This window comes from Caloenas nicobarica, chromosome 5, assembly GCF_036013445.1.
Source record: "Caloenas nicobarica isolate bCalNic1 chromosome 5, bCalNic1.hap1, whole genome shotgun sequence".
Classification (NCBI taxonomy): domain Eukaryota; kingdom Metazoa; phylum Chordata; class Aves; order Columbiformes; family Columbidae; genus Caloenas; species Caloenas nicobarica.
The window spans coordinates 37,618,634-37,641,008 of NC_088249.1; the positions used below are offsets into that span (position 1 = coordinate 37,618,634).

The 22,375-nt window shown below is 40.6% G+C and overlaps 1 protein-coding gene across 4 annotated transcripts in view; it reads left to right on the forward strand.

The window, feature by feature from the left end:
- The first annotated feature begins 11,165 nt into the window (after positions 1 to 11,165).
- The window catches only part of SIPA1L1 (signal induced proliferation associated 1 like 1), a 223,719-nt gene continuing 212,509 nt past the window's right edge, over positions 11,166 to 22,375 (forward strand). For all 4 annotated transcript variants that reach the window (XM_065635160.1, XM_065635164.1, XM_065635161.1 and 1 more), the window contains exon 1: positions 11,166 to 11,275. The gene's annotated coding sequence lies outside the window, so the exon portion shown is untranslated. The remainder of the gene's footprint in view (positions 11,276 to 22,375) is intronic.

Consider the following 22,375-nt stretch of genomic DNA (forward strand, 5'->3'; position numbering starts at 1 on the left):
AAAAGACAATAATAGTCTCAAAAATTAGCAGATAGAGAGTGTCTTGTTCTTGCCTGGTCCCGGTCGCTTTGTTGGAGTGACTGGCAAGCACTAAACCTTAAAGGGTTGCATAAAGTTTACACTAAATACCCTGACAGAGTGAAGATCGGTTTCTTGGTAGGTTTAACAGTAAGATTACTTGTATTTTGTAGCTTTACAGTGTTACCTAGAAATCCTTCTACTGCCAGTAAGAAGTGACTGTAAATGGTAGAGGTGCGCCAAGAGCCACAAAGCACTGTACAAACTTGGTCCTGTTCCTGCCAGGGCTCAGATGGGTAGTGACTCCCACTGAACTGACCTGTCATGTGCATTAAGCTGCGACAATATGTGCATATTGACACAAAAAGAGCCTAGATCAACATAGCCACTTGCAAAATGAAGGGCATAGACCGATTCGGAACTAATATTATACAATGTAAGAGAGAAAATTTGAGCCAAAAACATTAGTACAAATACTTAAGACAGTCGGAAGCGTCATGGGATGTTTAATATCCACACAGAATACAGCACTACAGCGCTAAAGCTCTCACCTGGAAGATAACATCAGGAATATTTCACTCTGTGAGCCTGCATTAATTGTGTGTTTACATTTTGAAAAGGGCAGCAGGGACCTATTTAAAAACAGACAAAAAAAAAATCCTTCATCAGCAGCCATATCTGCCTTCTAGCCAAATGCATTTCTCTGATGTTAGAGCAGGAATCTGATTTCTATTAAACCAGTATAAATCTTAAAAACCTGTCAGTCAAATTTTATGTTGGTGAGGGGTTCCATTGAAGAACTTTCCTCTCCCTCATTTCTTAGAAGCAATAAAGATAAATGAAAAAAAAAAAAAGCTGGAGGATTTGCAGCAGAAAAAACCTGCAAAATTATTGCATGTGCTTTTTCAGTTACAATGATCATGTACAATCATGAACTATTTGATTGCTTGCAAAAAATGTGAAGTGTTATTTGTTCCTTACATAATTGTCATATTTGTTTCATCAAGGCTTAAAATTATTAATATAAGCATGTTTTCAAGCAGTGACCCAGTAGAAAAATAATGAATTTTTATGCTATTTGTCAACAAACTATAACAAAGACGACATAAAGACATGAAATAAAAAGGGGAAAACAAATTGGAAAAGGGATCTAAAAGTACTTGTACACAAAACTAATTTCTTGTAATTTTAAAGTCCAATCTCAGTAAAGGTCATTTAAGTATTTAGGCAAGAAATACACACTAGGAAAAGTGCACTGCTGCATTTACAACTATCACCTTCAATTCAGAGGGCATTGCCAAAAATGCCACTTTAATCTGCTTAAATATAGATTTTCTAATTACTACCCCTGGGGCAACTACCACGGAGAATGGCCGCATATAGGATGTCTAGACAACTAATGCTTACCTCATTTTTACAATACGCTTACATTTCTATTGAGCCTAGAGATCACAGGAGGCCAGACATAAAAGTTACTAATCCATTAATGTTCCTTGTTTGTTTCGTGCAGGGTTTATGAATTGTTGCAGTGTTGAAATACAGTGACTTCAGGGGTTATCAACAGATGTCTCAGATTAATGAGTCATAATTACTGTGATTCAGCTAGGTTATGGGTTTTTTTACAGAAAAGAAATTAACTCCATCACATAATATCATAGAACAACCGCGGCAAATTTAACTGCAATATCTGCCTAGTGGGGAAAAAAATGGAACTATGTATTCCCAGTACAGAAAAGAACCATACAGAATTGAAATTGGGTAAAAAAAGGCAAAAATCATAAAACTTGTAAGGAAGATGTTCAGACAGGAAGTCCTGCAATCCATGTGCCTCATAAATAGATCAGCAGACCCATCTGTGTCATTAGGTGACTTAAGAGACACAGCAACTGAAACAACATATATTATTTCACGAAATGGTGTATGAAACCCTGTGTGTGTTTTTCGTAAACACAAAAGCTTGAAATTTGGAAAAGAGAGATAATATTTTCTTGAAACTCAAAATACCTGTAGAACCAGTGGTGAAAATATTAGGTGTTTCAGGCTGTTCAAAGTGAGGGGGAAATCTAAAGTAAGTCTGGAGATAGGGGTGCAATGATGTCACTGGGATGTCTCATTAAGGCAGACGGTCTTAGATTTTAATCCCAGGAGGGCTTTCAGAAAACTAAGAAAGAAATGTAAGGATTTATTCACCAGAAACTGGGACAGGGAATTCTACAGTTATGACAACAGCCTGAAGTACAACTGTGGCAGCTGCTCTAGACCAGAACTGTTAAGAATATAATGAACTCTTCCACTGAGTTTTAATTGAGGGGAATATATACATACATGTAAAATAGCCCCATTAATTTCTGAATAGTTTTTGTACAGCATTATGTAGGGCTTTTACCTTTTCTTGAATGAAAATGAAAGATAACTTTTTCTTCAGTTTAAAAAGCTTTTGACTCTAAAAATCCATTGTTTTCCAGTCTTGAAAATGAAAAATATTGAAATACATTTCTTCTCTGCTTTCACTGAAATGAAATGCACATTTTGGCAGCAGGACTTTGGCTGGCATTCTGAGATATAGTTCATTAGTCCCTTGGCAATTGCAGAAGATTTTTTCTTAAAACAGGGTCTCCAGGCAGTTTTTTTTCTCAGCTCCCTTCCCCAGATAATTGCCAGAGGCCCCATTTTACAAGCTCCTCTGTATTTTTTTTTTCCTGAGGTTCTGATACCACTGGGATTTGATAGTCTTAAAATGTCGTCAGTACCTCCAGCTCTCAAAGCTCCAGCCTGGTATTCACGCTCAACAAGCTCTGTGGCCACATACATCTACGGTTTACGCAAGTATACTTGGGCTTCCTCCTGTAAATAATTTTTGTCTGATTGCATAAGCTAATTTAAAAACCATTCAGCATTGAATGAACATTTATATCAACAAATCATATTTCTGTACTCTGAAACCACAATTTACAGTTAAAAAAAATAAATTTTATTGATTCTGCTTGTGAAACTTCTGTGAAGTTTGAACAAGGATGGATAGGCAGGATGGAATATTCGACCCTTGAGAAGAAAAGTTTTGTTAAGTAGCAAGAGGACTTCCTCAGAGAATATTGTTTTCAGGCCACAGGATACTTTCAAAGCTTCTGTGATTCCACAGACCTGGAGGAGCTTTAGGCTAGGCCAGACCCTTCTGTTTTACTTCTTAGCAGCAAAAATAAATCTGTATTGGTGCACTCATATTACTTGCTCATTGATTTACTTTAGATAACTCCTTAGTTTCTGCAATTATACTGGCTATAGGTTAATATAGGTGTTCTTACAACATAACTAGTTAATAAAAAGCTTGCAACACATATTTGTAACTTTACAGCATGTTGAAGAATCTTATGGTGAAGAAGTACTATGGCACAAGACAAAAATGCAATTCTCCCTCTTTCATGTATTTCATGTGAAATATAAGCTGCAAAAAAGGAATAAAGAACTGTGTATATGCCTGGCACGTTTCCTTTACAGATTCCTGCACCTGTCCTTTGAAGATAACTTCAGTTTCCTGCTTGTTCTTAGGTTGAATTCCAATTGCAGTTCTAAGTTCAATTGCAGTTTTAAGTTGAATTGCAGCTGCAGTTCTAACGTGCTCCTTTTTCAGTGGAGGCTTCTTTGGCAAAATATCTGGAAGATGACTGCATAGCGGCTGAAGCCTGCTGCACACACAGCAAATGAAGAGGAAAATGGATAATGAGTTTTGGACAGCACGAAGTGATCTTATGAGATCTTAATTTATTAATCACTTCCAGGCAACCTTCTACATCCTGCAATCAGATTTTCAGACCCTGTTGAGGCAGAAAGGCCAATCAGAACCAAAGGATGCAAGGGTGGTTGCTGGAGCAAAGTCATATGGTTTCTGCAAACCCTAGGGAGCAGATACTGGGGAGAGAAAATTCTGATTTCCCTCCCCCCCCATATATTTGTGTTGACAGAGTGGGCATGAGATGGGAAGGTGGGAAGGTCTTTTCCAGACAGAAAAGGTGAGATTCAAGCCTGAGATCTACACAAAAATTTGGTGATAGATGGTGATCTAGCATGAGCCACATGCAGCTGAATAACCAAAATAGAAGTCTAGTTACAAAGCATAGCTTGCTTCATTCACTTAATGTACTCTGGGAGTATAAATATACTTCTAAAATATGCACAGTAACTATAGGTGGCTTAACTCTTTTAAAATTGTGGAAAATAATTTCGCATTTTAGCCACGTTCCAGAATCTTTTTGTCAGTTTGGGAATGTCAAGAATCACATTCCTCCTGCTATATGAAATCTTCAGACAAACAGCAGAATGACTAACACTCTTTGCTATGGAAAGAATGAAATTGAGTATTCAGAGTTGCCAAATGCAGAATAAACAAACTGATATAATAATTTCCCCCTCTCTATCCATTATGGTGATCTCAGTTTGAGTTTCAACATCAGTACAGAAATCCTCAGACAGAACAGATTTCTGAGCCGATAACATCTCTTTAAATGTCATATTAGAAGAAGCAACTTACTCTGCTGAAAACTTGAAGTCAGTGATACCACAACATTACCCTCTCTTGGTAATGATACCATCTCCTCTCCAAAGTAATTGTTTCTTCCACAACAATTTAAGCAACAAAAGCTTGTGACTGCAATTTGTGATTCTAAGAGATTTCTCGGAACATATCCCAGAACTCCTGGTGATTGGCAGCTCTGTAAAAAGCAATAGCTAGCCCAACTATCCATCAAACAAATGAGTGGTAAGTCATTTGGAATCTCTCCCAATGCTATTCGGTCTTCTGTAGAATTTAATTCTGTTGTGTGTAGGAGAGGTTTCCCAAAGGTTAATAACTGTGTCATTTTATATTTTGCTCAGAAAACTGAGAGCTAGAAAACTGTATTTCAGGCTAATTGTGTATAAAATAGTTTAGAAAATAGTCACCTTGAATTATGGACATACAAAAATGAAATGTATCTGAAGGCTTTTTATTTTATGTTTTCAGAATGAATCATTCAAGTTTGTTTAAGAATTCTGCTCAAACTTACTAGACATTGCTAACCATACTGTTTTTTGTTTTCCTCTCTTTTTAAATGAATCTACAATTAAAGTCCAAGATAAGAGTAGGAGATACCTCCATTCCTTAGTACTCAGAGCCTGGAATTCTTTGCTGAAGATAAATGCTTATTACAAGTAGAAAGAAGAAGTTACTCTTTCATTTTGAGATGTTGCCAGCAGGAGGGTGCTGCTCTTTTCTGCCTGGACAAAACTTGCCCTGAAAATGGAGCACTTGGGTTACATTTCTCTGTGGACCAGATGAATCTCCAGCTACATCTCCCACTTTCCAGGCACATGCTGTAAGCATGCTGTTGTGACCTGTTCTTGGTGGCAATGTTCTCCCTGACTTCTGCTGAAATTTTGCCGTTTCCTAGAAAGGAAGACAGGATTTCTGGTGCCAGAGAAAGACCATAGAAGTCAGTCCTGAGACACTGTCTTTGGACAGTTTCTGAATATCATCCAGAACATGTTCTTCATAAAAGACAGAAACAACCCTTGGAGCAAGAACCAAAGCACATTTCCTCCTTCCAGCTGACTTGTCTTAAATTGTACACTCATTTGCAGAATAAAATGGACTTCCTTCTCTAGATATAAGCTGTTCAGGAAAGCTATAAAGAGGAACGCCAATTTAGATATTACATTTGAACTCAATGTACAAGTACCATCAGTGAAGAACAGCCCAGAGAAGCACAAAGAAGCAAGACTCAAGGGAAATAAGTGGTTAAGAAAGGAAGAGTCAGGCAAAGTTTGGTAGTCTCAAGGTAAAAGGGCAGCTGAGCTGGAATTGTGACCTCTTCCACCCCTATCACATTCTACTCCAGCTTCTGTGAATTTTCTCTAAGTCTAGTCCTTGAACCAAACTTTTTAATTAATGCTTTTGTGCCTCTCATGCTGAAGTTCGACACTTCTGTGCAGGGTAGGCTGACACTACCATTAAGCAAAAGAATCCTCCTTAACCTGCCCTCCTGGCTGTCTGTTCCTGTATCTGTATCATGTTCTCCCGTGTAACAAGAGAAGCATTTATTGAGGCCACGCTGTAAACTGGATCTGGCTGCAAGCTAGTGGTATTTTTCCTGCTGGGTTGGTTTCTGGTGGGTTTCTCAGAGTCAGTTGGCTGTAGATTCACGTGAACATGTGTGCAGCACAAAGGTTGGGGCAGTACAGGGGCAAGAACAAGCAGCCAGGAGGGAGAATGAGCAAGGTGTGGAGTGGACAGATCTGCCTCTTCCATTAGCAGTGCCTGTCTTGTCAGTCATTAGCAGTGTACGCTGTCTTGAAGTGTTGTTTAAGCCATGGTTACTCTGGGGTGCCTGAGGTTTGGTTTGCAGAAGCATTCACAATTACAAGTGAATTCCTGGGGAGATGTGCTTCCTTGAAAAGAAGAGGTATCCCTTGCTAACCATATTGGAAAAACAGGTGCTAGCTATTTGATCTGCAAAACGGGGATAATAAAATTACCTTACAGAAAAGGGGTAAAAATTCACTTGTTGCTGTTCATGAAACATTCTGTTCTGATAAAAGCTCCAGATCAACCTAGTTGGCAATGCATTCACCTGTCTTCAGAGCTAATGGATAACAGCATGCAGAAAGGAAGGTGGGGAGCTAAGCTCTGATTCCTCAGGCTTCAGAGAAACTGTGGAGAAATGTGTGTAATCATGTAACTGCAATTTATATTACAGAGTGTATATGCCCAAGAAATCTCAAATAAATGTATCAGCAGGTAGTATTTGATGCTTATTACTTATGAGTGTTTGACTTTTCACCCCTAATCTTTTAACATATGGGAGTTTTGTGTTAAACACAGCCTATGAAAGCACTTTGGAATTCTGCTTGTTTTAAAATACTTGAATAGTACACTTTGATGACTGACATTGTCGCATCACTTGAAAATTTGAAACAACCTTCTCTCCACAAACGTCTCCTTTGCATCATCATCATCTCAGACAAGGAAAATTTCTAATTTTCCTTCTCTTTTCTTGCACTTTCTCCTAAGTCTGTAGTACTACAACTACTTAACACATTATGCTGAATTAGTGAGCATTGGTCTAACCAGATATGTCCTTGTTCCAAGTACTGAATTAAAAAAAAAAAAGTAACACCAAAATAATATTCTTAAGCATTCTGGTGTGCATCCATTTTTTTTTTTTACAATAATCAAGGTTATTAACTGTGCCTTTACTATTGAAAAGCCTTCTTGATTCATTAAGTTAATGTGTATGTGCTTTGGTACCTCTATAAATGCAGACTTGAGACATATTCTGAGTGTGTGTTTTGCAATTTCTTTTCCGAGGATTATCTAGCTGTCTAGGTACTAAGTGGCTCTCATTAGTACAGTTTCTGGGCCTCTCTTCTCTATTCCAGTGGTTTGGCAGTCCACTGAAATGCAAAAGAACAACGCAGATCCTTGCAAATGATGAGAAAGAGCCTACTGACTGCAGAGCACGACACACAGGCTTGGCAGGAGGAAACTGCAATGTGGATGGGTTCCTCTGTGAGCCCATGTACAGCTGAGAGGTCACAATTCTGGCCTGTCAGACTTGACACTGATCATTTAATTTTGTACTTCCTACTTGACAATCCCTTTGCAACAGCCTTCAGGCTCACCCACACACTTTTTTCTGTGCTGCTGCTTTGTCACAAATGCTCCTGTATCCTCTCTTTCTTTTCAAATCCTTTTTGAGGGAAATTATTCGATATTTCTACTAAGTTAGAGATACCAAAGTCAGAAATGTTTCTTTGCATTTATTGAAAAATACGTTTTTCCCACTTCTACCTAATGTGTATTTCTCACCTTGAGTTTTAATGACCTCGAATACTTTATGCCCAATTAGTAATCACCCATGCCAATTAAATGGAACAGATTTACTTCAGGGTGAATTCCTGTAAGCTGCAGAGAGGGTTGTTTGAAGATGCCTGTGAAGTCCCTTAGAGAGTTCAATGGTGACTGTACGAGTTGCTGGAAGTTATAACTGGTGAAGTCAGAGACTTCATGTCAGAAAATGCCTGTTGGTGAGTAAAAAAAAAGAACACAGAAGTTATAGTTCACAAGACATTGCCTTTCCTGCCAAAGCTGGCTAAAGAAGTTGCCTCTTATTCCTGCCCCCAGTGCCTCAAAGCAAAACTAGCCTTTTCTTATGTCAGTATAACTGTTTATGTGCTATCAACTGGATCACTGAAATGATCCGTGTTAAAGACAATCCTCTAAAACCCCCAAGCCAATAACCCTAGAAAATAATCTAAGACCCTAAAACCTTCCCCCACACGCTGACTTCCTGGGACCATGAATGAGATAATGGACCTTTTCCATGTCCTGAAACTCACTGATCGTGGGGTCTAACAAATATCTCTACACAAATTACTTCATCTATTTTTCTGGTGTGTTGTATATCCAAATCATAATACTTCTTGGAAGGGCGTGCTGTGTACAAACTTTCACATGTTCATTGTTCATCAAAGAATAAATTACGCACTCTGTTTCAGGGTGGTTCAGATTCTTAGTCAAATTTTCCCTATGCTTCCAGTAGCTCTGGCCAGCCCTAATCAGAAACAATCCTACTACTTTTTCATAAAGCCAAACGTTCAGAGAGCAACATAAATGTTAATTAATTTACTCGCACGTTGCTCCTCTGAGGTAAATAACTGTATCATTTTCTCTTTCTGTTTAAAGGAGACTATTAAAACAGAAATGAAGTGACTTCCTTATGGTAACACAGCAAATTAGTGGCAGAAGAAGGGTTGGCATTCAGAAATTCTTGGGGTTCTTGGGGCTTTTCTACACAGGGAAACAGGAACATTGGCTGTGCATCCTTTATTCTGCAACAGCTAGTCAAGCAGAGGCCAGTGTGTGAGCGCTCTGTGAAAGGGATGGGAGTCCTTCTGTTCTGGAATTAATTGTGCATTATTGAGGCAAGGTAATTGTTTTGAAATAAAACTCCTCTTATCCCTCTTACTCTAGATCAGCATTCTGATTATTCTCTTATATAGGCAGGAGGTAAACTCTAAATTCTCCTCCTCTTCTCCCTCTCCAAACTTAGTTAATCATTGCTTAAACATAAAGGCACAAAAATGTTTGTACTTCCATATAAAGAAAATAAATGAGTTCTGGGTACCCCGAGACCTGTGAGAACATGCATTGTTCCTGAGGGCTGCTGCCCCCCTAACCGCAGTTCTAGACACCATACATGTGCAGAATGCGGTGAGAACATTGGCTCGGCTGTGCCTCCCGCCAGCAGCCCCCACGCCGTGACCCCGGCACTGGCAGATGTCACCTCTTAGACCTGGGATGCAGGGAGAGGCAGCAGGGCCTGGGAGCAGCAGCCAGCTCCAGCGCTGGGCTGCGGCCAAGGCTGTTGCCTCCACCGTGGCCTCATCGCAGACAGCACGTAGGCCGGGCTGGTGCTCGGTGTCAGAGCCTCTCCCTCCCTGTGTGACCCTTCCGAACATCTCCCTCATCTTACATTCTGACACATCAGCACTGTGTGAAGGAAGATCATAGAGACAGCTGGAGAATGCACTGGCCTCATTAACCTCATTACGGACCTTGCAAGCCACAGCTTCACTCTCTGGATTCTTCTGATGAAGACAAATTCAGTAATTGCACACCACTGTTCCTGATGCTGCAGTCACATCCAGCACTGTTGTGCTTATACTCCTGAGGACTATAAGCCTGTTTGGACTTCTCTTTGTAAGAGTGGAGCTAGAGCTGCCATTAAAAAACTTTTCATTTATGTAAAATACGCCGAGCTTTTCAGATGGCTGATGTAAGATAAATGTATTTAAATACCAAAAATGTTCTGATTTGTTTTTCTGGACTGCCAATTATCTTTTTTTTTTTTTTCATGCCAGAGCAGCACTGGAATTGGTTCTTCATCCATCCAGAACATTCCTTCTGCTCGGCACGGTGAGACAGGGAGTGTTTTTGTGACCCGGTAACACCTGCAGGTGTCATGACCTCAAGCTGAGGTACCTCTAAGGGCATGATTGCACTCTGGAAATCCACCCAGGTATTTTTACAGTACCTAACACTGTGGTATTTAAAGATCAGTACTAAAGATCCGTTAGGAACGTCTTCAGAAGCTTGCAAGCCGTTTGGATATGTACGCTTTGTTGGTCTTTGCTGTCCAGACGTTCCTGGAAAGCGGACGGGGCGAAGCCAACATCTCGGCAGTGGAGCAGCTGCTCACCACAGCTCGGTTGCTCTGGCTATCACTGTGCTGCACGCTGCTGGAACGTCGCCAGCCCAAATCAGAGACGTTTTCTGGAGTGCCCTAATTTCAGAGGCAGCTCAGGGAAAGCTTCACTTACTTCGGTTGAACTGAGATTGTTAATGTTCTGTCAAGCCAAGGACGATAACGACGACCAGCAGAATATTCAGAAAGACCCACCCACAGCTGATCTTGTTCAAAATGTGGGCCATTTGCAAACAGGCTGGTGTTCCTGCAGAACAAGGGGCGATGCTGATGCATGCTTGTTTTTTTATGTGCCTACCCATGCCATTAATTAGTTAACTATGGTGAATACCTAGAGAAATAATTCATCTTACTTTCACTGGCATTAAAAAGAGATCCATGTATACTATCTGTACAGTACTAGAAGGTTTTGCCCATGTGTCAGCAGCTACAGTGATGTTCTCCCTATAGCTCTCCAGGAAGCTGGAATTTGATCTAACGATCAAAAAGAAAAAAAATAAAAAGAGCATTTTAATGCAAAAAGTTCTGAGAGGTGCAACACTAAAGCGTATCCGGCGCGCCCCGAGGAGGCGCGTACAGGTCGCTGATATGAGTGACCTTGGCTCTGTACCCAGCGCACGAGGGGTTCCGTGAGCGCGGCCCCGCCGCCGCCCGGGGCAGACACGCACCGCCGCGCAGCTGCCCGCGGCACCTCAGCCCCGGCTCCCGCCTCCCAACTCGCAGCGGCCCCGCGGGGGAGGCGGGCGGGGCGGGTCACGGCTGGGGCGCAGCGCGCCCGGCGCAGGCCGAGCGCTTGGCCGTTGCTATGGGAACGCGCGCGGCGCCGCTCGGCCCCGCCCCTCGCTGCCGGAGCGCGGGCGGCGGGGCAGCCACTCTCGCGAGAGCTGCGGCGGCGGTGGGCGGGGCAGAGCGGAGCGGCGGAGTGAGCTCATCCCGCGCGCGGGCGGGGAGCGCCGCGCAGCGCAGCACAGCCCGGCGCGGCACGGCACAGCCGAGCGGAGCCGAGGCAACTTTGTTGGGTGAGTTACGAGCGGGAGCGCCGAGCCGGGGCGGACGGCGCGCTGTCCGCCTGCTTCCTGCCGCGGAGCCGGAGGCGGGAAGCCGCCGTGCCGCTCACCCAGGGGGTGTGTGTGTGTGTGGGGGGGGTGTGCGTGGGGGGAGCGGCCCCCAGCCCCGCGGCGGCGCGGCCCCTGCCCGCCAGCCGGCGCCCCGGGGTTGGCGGGGGCGCGGGGAGGCGCTGGGCGCCCGGCCGAAAGTGGTCTGCAGAGCCCCGCTCCTTTGCCGGGCGGGCGGCGTCCGGCCCGTACCCCCCCGGGGCGGCGGGGACCCGCCGAACCGCTGACCGGGGCGTCCCCCCGCCTTGCCGGCAGCACCGGAGCGAGCCGAGCCGGGCGCTATTTTCCGGATTTGTGTCTCTTTCTCCTCAGGAAAGGCAGCCCGGAGCGGGAGCAGCGCGGCCGGCGGGCGGGCGGCCGGAGGCGGCGGTGAGTGGCGGCCGCTCCGCTCCGCGCCGTGCCGCTCGGCGGCGGCTCCCGCGCTGCCCGTCCCCTGCGGAGGCGGCCGCGCCGAGGGCGCGCTCCCCCGCGGGCCGGGAGCGGCGCGCTGCCGGCGTTCCGGGCTCGATAAATAACTTCTTCGGCGCTGTAAGTTGTACTTCAGCCTCGTTTCTTGCTTTACTCTCTGTGGCTAGCGGGAGGGTGTGCAGTCGTGCTGGTTTTGTTCTGAGCCGGTGCTGAGACCACGGTAGTGATAACAATTAGGTAATTGGAAGGCAGTGCCGGTGGGGATGTTCTGAAAGCTCAGCTCATGAAAGAGGGGGTGGAGGAACAAAATGTTTGCGGATGGTTGATTCCTTCGCTAGGAGCCTGGAAAAGTGGAAGAACAGGGAATGCCTTAAACTGACTCTTACTGAGAGGGAGGAGGAGATGTTGATGGAGAAGCAACGAAGGGTAGAAGAGAAAGGGATAACCTTCCTCAGCTGAGTTTGTTTGCTCTTCCCCTGTTTTATGTTGCGTGAAGTCTTGATATTAGTGTTCTCGTGCTATATGTAAAAATAACTATTGTTTGCACTGAGTAACTGGGTTGCAGCTTCAGTTTGTTCAATGAGGAATTCACTCATTCATGTCTGGTAAAGCACTGATACAAAATGAGAATTGCTCAACTTAATGAAGATCTCCTTGTATAACCTTGGCCACAACATCTGTCTGCTTTATGTGGAGGAGGCATGCTTTTTACTCAAGAATACAGAGGCATTTTTGGGATAATATTGTTTATGAAATCGCTTTTAAAAGTTTTATGTGCAAAATCACTTTAAAAAATTTTAGCGATGCTGCTTTAATGAGCCCGTTACTGCATGCTGAATGTAGTGCATCTGTGAGCACGGAGCCTTAGTTGGTAATACAATGCAAATTTGTTTTCAGAGTAAAGGTGTCAGATTTCATTAGGTTCCAGATCTGTATGGATGAAGCAAGATTGACGTTTTCTTTAGAAAGCAGTCCTTTCATCGTGGAGTTTTGATTGAGGTGTGGTTTTTTTTTTTTTGTTTTTTTTTTTTTTTTTTTTGTTTTTTTTTTACTAGTTAACTATGGGAATTAAGCATTAGTTGCCTTTTATTTAAGGCATAAACCGGTTTTGTAAAAGAGAAGAGAGTCTCTCCCCCCCTGGTTTTTGCCTGTTGTCACTGCAAGTACTAACTGGATAATAAGCATCTGTGTTTTCTCTGGTGGAGGGTTTGGTTGTTATTTATTTGGAAGATATTACTGGGCTAACCTGTCTTGCCCTTCAGCTGGAGTGGTGGGAGAGACAGGTGAAAGTACTAAGGTAAAAGTTTGTGGCAGTTGTAATCACAGAGATCTATAAGTTGTATTTCACTGTCTTGACCTTCATGCCTTAGGCCATCAGATGCCGCACCAGTTATTAATCCAGAAACAGTGTGGGAATTTCAGATTTCTTTTTTTTCTTTGTTATAAAAATGCATGTGTTCTATTTAGGTAAACCGAAAAAGAAAAGTTTCGTGATTGAATGGTTTACGTAAATACTATGTCCCTACTTTATTGGTAGGTAAGTAGGGACAGAAGATTTTCTTTTTTCCGCATTTTAACAGGATTTATTTATGGCCAGTCGATTAAAGGAGTGCACTTAGTTGCTCAACAGTGTATTAAGAAGGTATTGATGCTAATAAAATGCTTAGTTTTAATGTTGCTACTTTCAGTTGTGGTTCATAGAACCACTTAGCTCATGAACTTAGAAGCAAAATGGGATGTCAGCTCTGTTGTAGGGCTGCAAAAGTCGCTTGACTAAAAAGATGAGCAGGTGTAGAGGCAGGCACTGACACAGAACTGTGACAGTATGGAGCTGCAATAGGGAATAAAAACTTAATAAAGACGCGTGTAGTTCATAATCTGCTTTTTCTATAATAAAATGTGTGATTGTTATTTCACGCGTGCGTAATTGGTTCTAGGTTTGAAGAGCCTCCCCCCCTTTCATGTTTATCTGAAATGTTCTTTTAATGTTTGGGATTAACTTGTGAGTAGCTGTTGTTTTAAAAACCATGTCCAAATGTGGCCTCTCCCCACTCCCAGGTTTTCAAGGAGTTTTTTTTTTTATCATGCTTATAAGCATTCTGCTGCTGCTTTGAGTTTTTTGTTCTTATGTAGCTCTTTTTGTCCTCTCAGTTTCATAAATGTGTCTCAAATACATCCTTTAAAATGTCTATTTCAGAATTATCAAGTCTGCCGCTATAAACACATTTTTTTTATTTCTAAGGTAGGAGAAGGGAACTTAAATTAAGAACATAAAATATTCCTAATAGTTATTTTGAATTTTAGTAAGGTCATGTTCTTACAGCTAAGGAGGATTATTTTGGATATACATTGGGAAAATGAGAGGTAGGCTAGTAAGAGAAAGGGTTGAGGCCCATTTATATTTCTCTTCTATTCATCTATCTGTTTTGTCCTATAGTATGCCATGTCTGTTCTAGAGAAGAAAAAGGAACAGTTTTCTCTGTATCAGTAGTTTAATCCCTTCAGCAAGGGGGTTGCTGCAAGCTATTAAGTTCTAACTGTTGTTGGTTGGAAATCCTGAGTACTCTACTGGGGTAAAGCAGCAGAGCTTCTGCCTGCATCAAAATTTCAGTCACACAAGTTGGCTTCCCTAATTCTGACATTTTTAGAGGTTTAAATTTATTCTTGTTGACCTTAAGTGTTGGCTGGTTGGCAAACAATTTTGATTTGTTGTTTCCTTGGCTTTCGTAGCTTTAGGCAGATTCCTTTTATTCCTCAGCAGCTCCTTAATTTAAATATTTTGAAAGTCAGTAAGATATTATTCAATTATCTGTTAATATCTTTTTATATCTTTGTTTTGTTTACTTAACTATCTCTTTTAGATTTTTATTTTATTCATTTATTCTGTTATCTGTTCGTTTAACTTGTTAATAAGTTATGACAGAAATACAGCAATACTAAGTGCAGTTACTTGTTTCATTTATCAGTATAGATTTGTATATTCTAAAATCTGCTAGGTGAGGCTTCTGTTGATTTGGCATGTAAAATTAATTGTATGTTAAGTATCTGTGAGTGGGGGGGAAATGTTATAGTGTTCTGGTTTTTATGTTTCCACGGAGATATGACTTCAGTGACTTGATTTCAAGTATATCGCTCTAAATAGCAACTTTTAAATAGTCTAAGCTTTATATTTCACTGAGCTCAGTTTAACATTGGAATGAAGACTCTCAAGCTGGAGGTTTCTAAAGTGAGATTTTATGGGCCTATGAGAGTTGAGATATTCTTTAATGAAAGGCGAGCAATGTTTTCTGGCAGTGGAACATTACCAGCAATAGTTAACTGAAGGCACAGTTGTAAACCTACAGAATGTGGCCATGGGTGAGGCTGAGCGACAATTTCATGGTTTTGACTAATGATTTTTAATCCTTACGCAGTTGGCAGTGCAAGACTAACACGGTCTTGTAGCAGTTTTGGTGTTAGCTTTGGCACTAGTTTTGTACTCTGAGCTTTGGGAAATCCTTTAGGAGTCACAGGGCACTAGAATTCATTGGTTATTTGACTGTGTTTTTGAACATGAATCAGAAGATGAAGTGGTTTTACAAGTCTATTTTTGCATGTATAAAGCTAAATTATGTCATTTTCTTAGTCTCTTTAATTTTGAATTCTGTGGCACCAGTTTGCTGGGTGGGTTGTTTGATTTAGATTCTGCCACATGTCTTTTATGCTAAGCGTTTACAAGTCTTTGTTTTCTTTATGGAAGCATGTTTTAAGGAGCAGCACTTCATTTGAATGTGGCGACATAACGCTTTTCATAATCTTGATAGTTGGTGAATTGTGTGATTGCTGAGTATTTGTCAGTGTTTCGGAAGTCTGAGTCTGTAAGTGGATCCTCTCTTGCAAACTTGTATTTGTTTAGTAAGATCAAAATAAATTTGTGACTTTTTCTATTCGTACTAGTTAATCTTATGTCGGATGCTGTGGCTCTCGTTCCCTGCACGGCAGATGGATGGATGTCTGTTTTGAAGAGAGCCAAAGTTCCTGACAAATGCACAACTGTACAGAACAACTTTTCTGAATGTGGGTTATTTAAAACCATAATACAGAAAGAAGAGTTGTTACTGGGCATAGTGGATCATGCTTAGGCCTAAGAGGCACTTTTGAAATTGTTGTTTGATGTTTTAGTATTCTTTTGGCTTTTGTCTCAGGCTCTGTAGAAAGGGAAGAATACTTTATTCAGATGGATGTTAAAGATTAGTGAAGTGCTTTTTGAAGACAGAGTTTTGTTTCATAAGTTGTCAAAATTGAAACTGCTGGCATAGAGCATATAGTTGTTTTAAAGTTGGATTGTTCTTCATTATTCCTTATGGTTTACCTTCAGTGCTTGAAAACTTTTTGGTTATTTCCACGCACCACCCCCCCCCGATTTTTGTGTTGATTGTTTACCTTTTGAGGTAACAATTTTTTTTTTTTTTACCTCTAAGTACTCATTTAGACCTTGGAGAGACTGGTTTTTATGCAAACGTTGAACTTGTACATTAATGTGGACTTTTATCTTAGTGAAAGCATTTCATGTTAATCCTGAAATATATCTTATTTTTTGCAATTGATGATGTTATAGTGGATTAAAAACCTCCGCTAGCCAAAATCAGCAGAAGGCAAGCTCTTATTCCAGCCTGCTGGAAAGCATGGGTCAGAAATTGAGTGTAACTTAGGGAAAAGTTGCTTGTTGAGTCTGCTTGGGAAACTTAGTTATATTTAAAATACTTGGCTGGCATTATTTTGTGAATTTTCACTATTTCATTTCTGGGTGGGGGAAATTGCCAAGCATCTTCCTTTGCTCTGTAGCTCGCTTTGCTGCCTGTCTCCTTGTAGTGGACAGTGGGGTTCCAGGAGGTGCCAAGGGCTGCTCTTGTAGCACTGCTCTGCTCTCTGAATTTCTTGAATCGCCATGCATTTTAGAGCACCATCGGCTGAATTAGTTGTCTTTTGACCTTTTAATTCAAATGACAGGCTTATTGTATGCTGATGGGATGTGAAATTGGATTAATACAGAACTCTTTTTTTTAATAGTAGCAGATAATATCTGTGAAACAACTGCTGTGATAACAGAACTTTCTGTATGCCGGTTGTTCACATCAGCAGCGCTGATAGATATCTTGGGTTTTCTTGTTGGTGGTAATACAGACAGCTCCCTCTAAAGAGTTGAACTTTTTTTTTTTTAAACACCTACATTTGTTGGTTTGACCTAAAGTTGCATAGCCCCAAGAACATTTTTACATTGTTCTTGCAGCTTTTCGAAATGACTGAAATTGTATTTTTGTATTGCCTGGTGTGTGGGGTGTGTGTGTGGTTTTTTTTGGTCTTGTAATAAGCTGCTGGTCTTCATGCTCACTCAACATGGTAACTTTACACTGTCATATGATGTATTGGGTGCAGGTCCATGATAGCTGGTGTTTTACAAGAGAGATTATAATTTTCTTATTTATAACTATTTTCCCCTTTCTTTCTGGTTCAAAGAGTGCTGCTTTCCTTCATCTGACTTCTGTGTTGGTATCTGTGTTTGACTTTGTCACTTGGTCTTACACTGGCAAATAATTTGGCGGAGTAGAAGTGGATCTCTGGCTGAAGGTGAGGGTGGCGAGTCTCCCAGATTGACACTTAGTATTTCAGTAATTTTCCTTTAGACAGAGTGTAGTCTGGCCTCCTAAACTGGATGTCCCCAACACAGATGTGGATTGTCGGTTTGGACAGCTATGACCACCAAGGATTGGGCCAGGTTTGCTGAACTTCTGGGGAGGGATTTCTAGCTTAGTTTCCTCTAGGAGGAATCCAGATTATACACACCAAAACAAAATGCTGGTGTAGATGCAGTTCAAAGAACTTTTAAAAATAAAGACCATCCTTGTACTTGTAGCATCTTTTTTTTTTTTTTTTCCCTCTTAATGTGAACCAGTTTTACTTTGGTGTTCATCCCCTGTCATGTCTTCTGCTTGGGTAGCAGCACTGCCACCGGTGTCAGTTTGTCATGGCTTCCTAGTGCTGGCTCTCAGGTTGCAAACCTGCAACAGGAAACTCTATTTCCTTTATCTGTGGGCCGGCCAGAAAGGAGGGTTATTTATTTATTTTCACAGAAGAGGAAACCTACGCATCTTGAACACTTATATTTTGGTAAGTCCAGAGCACAAATTTGCTTTTGCTGAAGAAATTGTGGCAAAAATCAGTGTGTGGTGATATTTCTTTTAAAAATTTTTTTTTCCACATTTCTGAAGTGCAACATGATTTTGTCTCCATGTTTAAAAGAAAAAAAAATACAATGGGTGATGAAACTCAAACTGTAGGCTTAAATGTGTTACTGTTACACAAAAGTCATTACAGTTCTTATCTCTGAACTATTTAAAGATCTTTTTATTTTTTGTGGACAAGGCTTTTCACTTTCTGAATTACCCATCTGATTTTTAAAAAAATGTTTTAAAAACTAAAATGTTTGATACTATTTTGGGAATGTTGTTGCATGTGTCAGAAGACAATATGAGACCCCACTAAATAAATCTTAGAGGGCCGTCCCTGTTTCTGCTGCATGCCGTTTAGATTTCTATGACTTTTTTTTTTTTTTTTCAAATTGGAAGGGCTGAAATTGATTTTTATGCTTTCAGTCCATGCAGAAGTGCTGCATAATTGTACAGAAGAAAGCTACGGCTTAACATTCTCATGCCTTGAAAATAAACATATCTTTGTGAATTACATGATACTGGCACTGAGCTTTTACTTTGCAAATGTATTTATCAGCTTACTGCATGACTCATAATAAACTAGTTCAATAGACTGAACTGTATTGATTGTAACAGCAGCCAGAATAAAGAGTGAAATCTGATGCTTTCCCCCAGCTTTTTAAAACAAACATTTAGAAGTGAGAAAAGATAGGAGATACTTATGTAAATCTATCTATGTAGTTTGTCCTTTCCTTGGATTTTTTTTTTCTTCACTCTCTCCCTTCTTTTGCAGTCCTTGAAGAAGGCAGTGTTGACAGAAAGTCAGTTTTAATTCCCCCCCCCCGCCCCCCCCCTTGACTTGTGCAGCATCTTGCAGAGTAGTCAGGATCTTGTACTTGACATAACTCTGGGAATTTCCTTAATGTCCTAAATCTGGTATTATTTATTGCGTTGCCATACAGAGAGACCATAGGAGAATCTTTGCTAGGATACTTTTGTTAATATAAGCAAAAGGAAAATGCTAATACAATCTTGAAACATGCCATTCATTCGAAATTGAAAAGGCCTTTTTGGGATTTTGAGCTCTGTGGGTTTTTAGAGCATGTCTGTGCAGTGAAATGAATGGCCTTTGGGACTGGAGTGCTGCCTGACACCGACACTTCCACTTTGCAATTTGAACTGTGGGAGAAGCTCTAAGGAATAGTTTGAGAGCCATAAGTTAATTCTTGCCTTATTGTACAATTGCCTCCCTATCTAGACAGAGCCAGAAGATCTGCAGAGCCACATAGGTGTGTGGTTGTGTGTTGTTTTTTTTTTTAATAGTGTACTAAAATTGTCAAGGCTTTTAAAATTTTAATTGTACTTCTATTTTTAGGCAGAAAACTTTTAATGTTAATTAAAATGCTAGATGACATTTGAGAACAGAAGAGGTTATTCTGTCTCCAAACAACAGCATTAGGATGGGGTGTGAATGTGCAAGTGTACTATATATTCCAGATTTAATCACTTGTATATATGTAGTGTTGATGCAGTAAAGACTTTCAAATTTGTTGGTAATTTAAAGTGTATCTCCAGTAAAACAAAGGTATGATAATAAGCAGTAATTAAATGTTGCAAAGGGTGTTCATCACTGTTATTTTAACAGAAGTCATTATCTGTTGATTGCTGGCATCATTAAATCTAAATTTTTTAGTATGCAAGTCAGTGCTTACATACCTGAGCAGCTCAACTGAGGTTTTTCATTCTTGCATCATTGAAGTATCTTTTTGCTCTTGGATCTTAAGTCTGATGACTCACCTCAAACTGCCAAAAACTTCATGCCTTCCAAGGCTAAGAGTGCAAATGTTGTGAATGTGGCCTTTAATTAAGAGATACTGTGTCTTTTTTGAAAGTTGAGGAGAGAGGAGCAGTCAGCTTCATTCGGAACAATTTAGCAGTTGTGCAGAGCTGACCACATGAAAAATAAGGGTTAGGTAGCAAGGTAGATGTTGCTTCTTGTAAAAGTAAAAAATGCTCAGAGATAGATATCTGAAGTGCTGGGGGAAGAAGGGGACTTTTGCTGTTCCTTATTTTTTCTAAACCTGCACTTTGCTTAAAAACAAACCCAAAGCAATTTATAGTAGCTGCCAAATATTTCCAAGCATGATGCAGTCAACCTTTAGGTGACAGGTTTCTTCAGGTTCTTGAGTTGGGGGATTATGTGATTTGGGGCTAGATAAGAGGCATCACAAACTGATGAGAGAAATCAAGGAGCGGCTGAGGAAGGAATTTGTAGATAAAATCCTAATTTCATCTTTCAGTTACATGTAATAGGAAAAGGCAGTTTTAATTAACAAGGGTCAACTTTGAAGAAATAATTGAAATTGAGTGCTGGTGGATTGCTTACTTGTTTGGAACAGGTTGCAAGGGAAGGTAGTGTTGTAAACATTAGGAAAGCTGGAGAGGATAATAACAGTAAGAATTTTTGGATCATTGCCTATTTAGACAGGAAAAAAATTGGTTCAGATAGGAGGAGTTGTAAATCATTGTAGTGTTGTTTGCTTTACCGTTGTCAGTTTTTTCTAATGTGAAGGACTAAAAGATTTTTTGCAGAACAATGAGCTTCCATTTGACATGGTATTAAAGCATCCAGAATAAGCATGACTTAGACTTACTTTCTGGTAGATAACAACAGTACTGAAAAAGCAGTTTGTTCTGTTTAAATATTGGAGCTGAAACTGTACGATCAAGTGAATTGTATCTTCTGTTTCTCCTTCTCCCTCCCTCTTTTTCCTCAGTGTTATAATTTAGAAAAGAAGGGTTCAAAGATGTCTGTGATTTTTGTAGCTTTAAAACTGAGAGAAGAATTGAAGATCTATTTGAAGGGAGGTGGGAGGAGAATCAGTAGAACTGTATACAGATGAAGTTAAATGCTTCCAGCTGTGACTGGTCTCTTAAATTTGAATCCTGCTTACCTTTGGAATGACTTGCTTTTTTTTCAGGTATTGGCAGAAAAGATGTCTAGAAGGAATTCTTACTTGAAACTTAGCTACAAATTAGAACTTCATTGCTTGTGACAGATTAGTACATGAGGGGTAGCATAGACGGTGGTACCTGGTTGCATGGTCTTTCATTCACTTTTTTTTACATGGGGGAAGAAAATGGCTTGTGGAACAGTGCTGCTCTATTTCAGTGACATTTTACAGGTGGCACCAAAAACTCTTGGCTCTGTGACAGCATGTGGGTGTTATGTGCTTGCAGGTAAAGTAATTTAATGTTAGCATTTAATAGTACTTTTGAAAGTGAAGTAGTTGTATGCATAGTATAATGCAAAGTACCCTTAAATAGTGGTTAGTTTCTGCATTATGCTATTTTCTTGTTGCTGATAAAGGAGATTGAAAAACCTTTCTATCTTAGCAGTTCAAAGCAGTTCTCCTGGGAAGACAAATCGTCTTTGTAAAGATTGTGCGTGTTTTTTTCTTTTTGAATCCTCTGTTAGTGCTGAGTGGCTTTTCTGTTTGCACTGAGTTTCTGACTTTAAAATGTTGATAGCAGTAGCTGTCTTGTTTGCTGTAGCCCTTCTTTGTTATCACTTTAGTACTCAGCTGAGTTGCCAAAAGCTCTTGAAATATATGGAAACTTCAGTTTGGTTGGTTTTTTGAATAATGGCACCCTAGGTTGCAAGGCAAAGTGTTATGTTATCCCTGTGTTGAAAAATTGGCATTGAAGATTTAGGATACTACTGAAGTGCCACTGCTGTTCAGTTTATAACCATGTTAATTAGTGCTGGATGTCATTGAGATGAACATATGCAATATTAATAAAACTACTTGTGAAATTCAACTGTTGACGTGATCTCATTGAATAGCTGTACTGAAAAGTTGCTTGACTCTTCCCCAGAAGAAAGGTAACTACAATGTGTCCCTTGGGAACAGATCATCTGGTCTCGGGTTGCCTCTTCTCTCTGAGATGCTGAATGGTTGGAGATGTGGCTGCAGGGACTGTTAAAACAGCAGTATACAGCTTTGAGCCTGCTCTCTTCTTGGGGCCTTTTCTTGTCTTGTGAACAAAAACCAGTTGTCCCAGTGTCATGATTACATGTGAGGGGAAGGCTGTTGCTTCTGGTAAAGTTAATATGATCTGATCGGCTCCTTTTCTGCTGCTGAAAAGAAGGGGGGAATGTGTGGGTAAGGTTCTGTAAATTGCTTCTACTGGTGGTAGAAGCAATTGCATCTGGGATAGAGTTTGATTTTCTTACACCCTCCAGCTTAGTTTTGGACAATAATACTACCTAACTTGATTTAAAAAAAAAAAGGGGGGGGGGAGGAGTGAATCAAGCAGGATAATTATAACAGTGACAATATGTAAGTATTTTATACTTGTGTCTGTACTTCCATGGACTGGAAAGGGCCAGAGCCCTAATCTGATA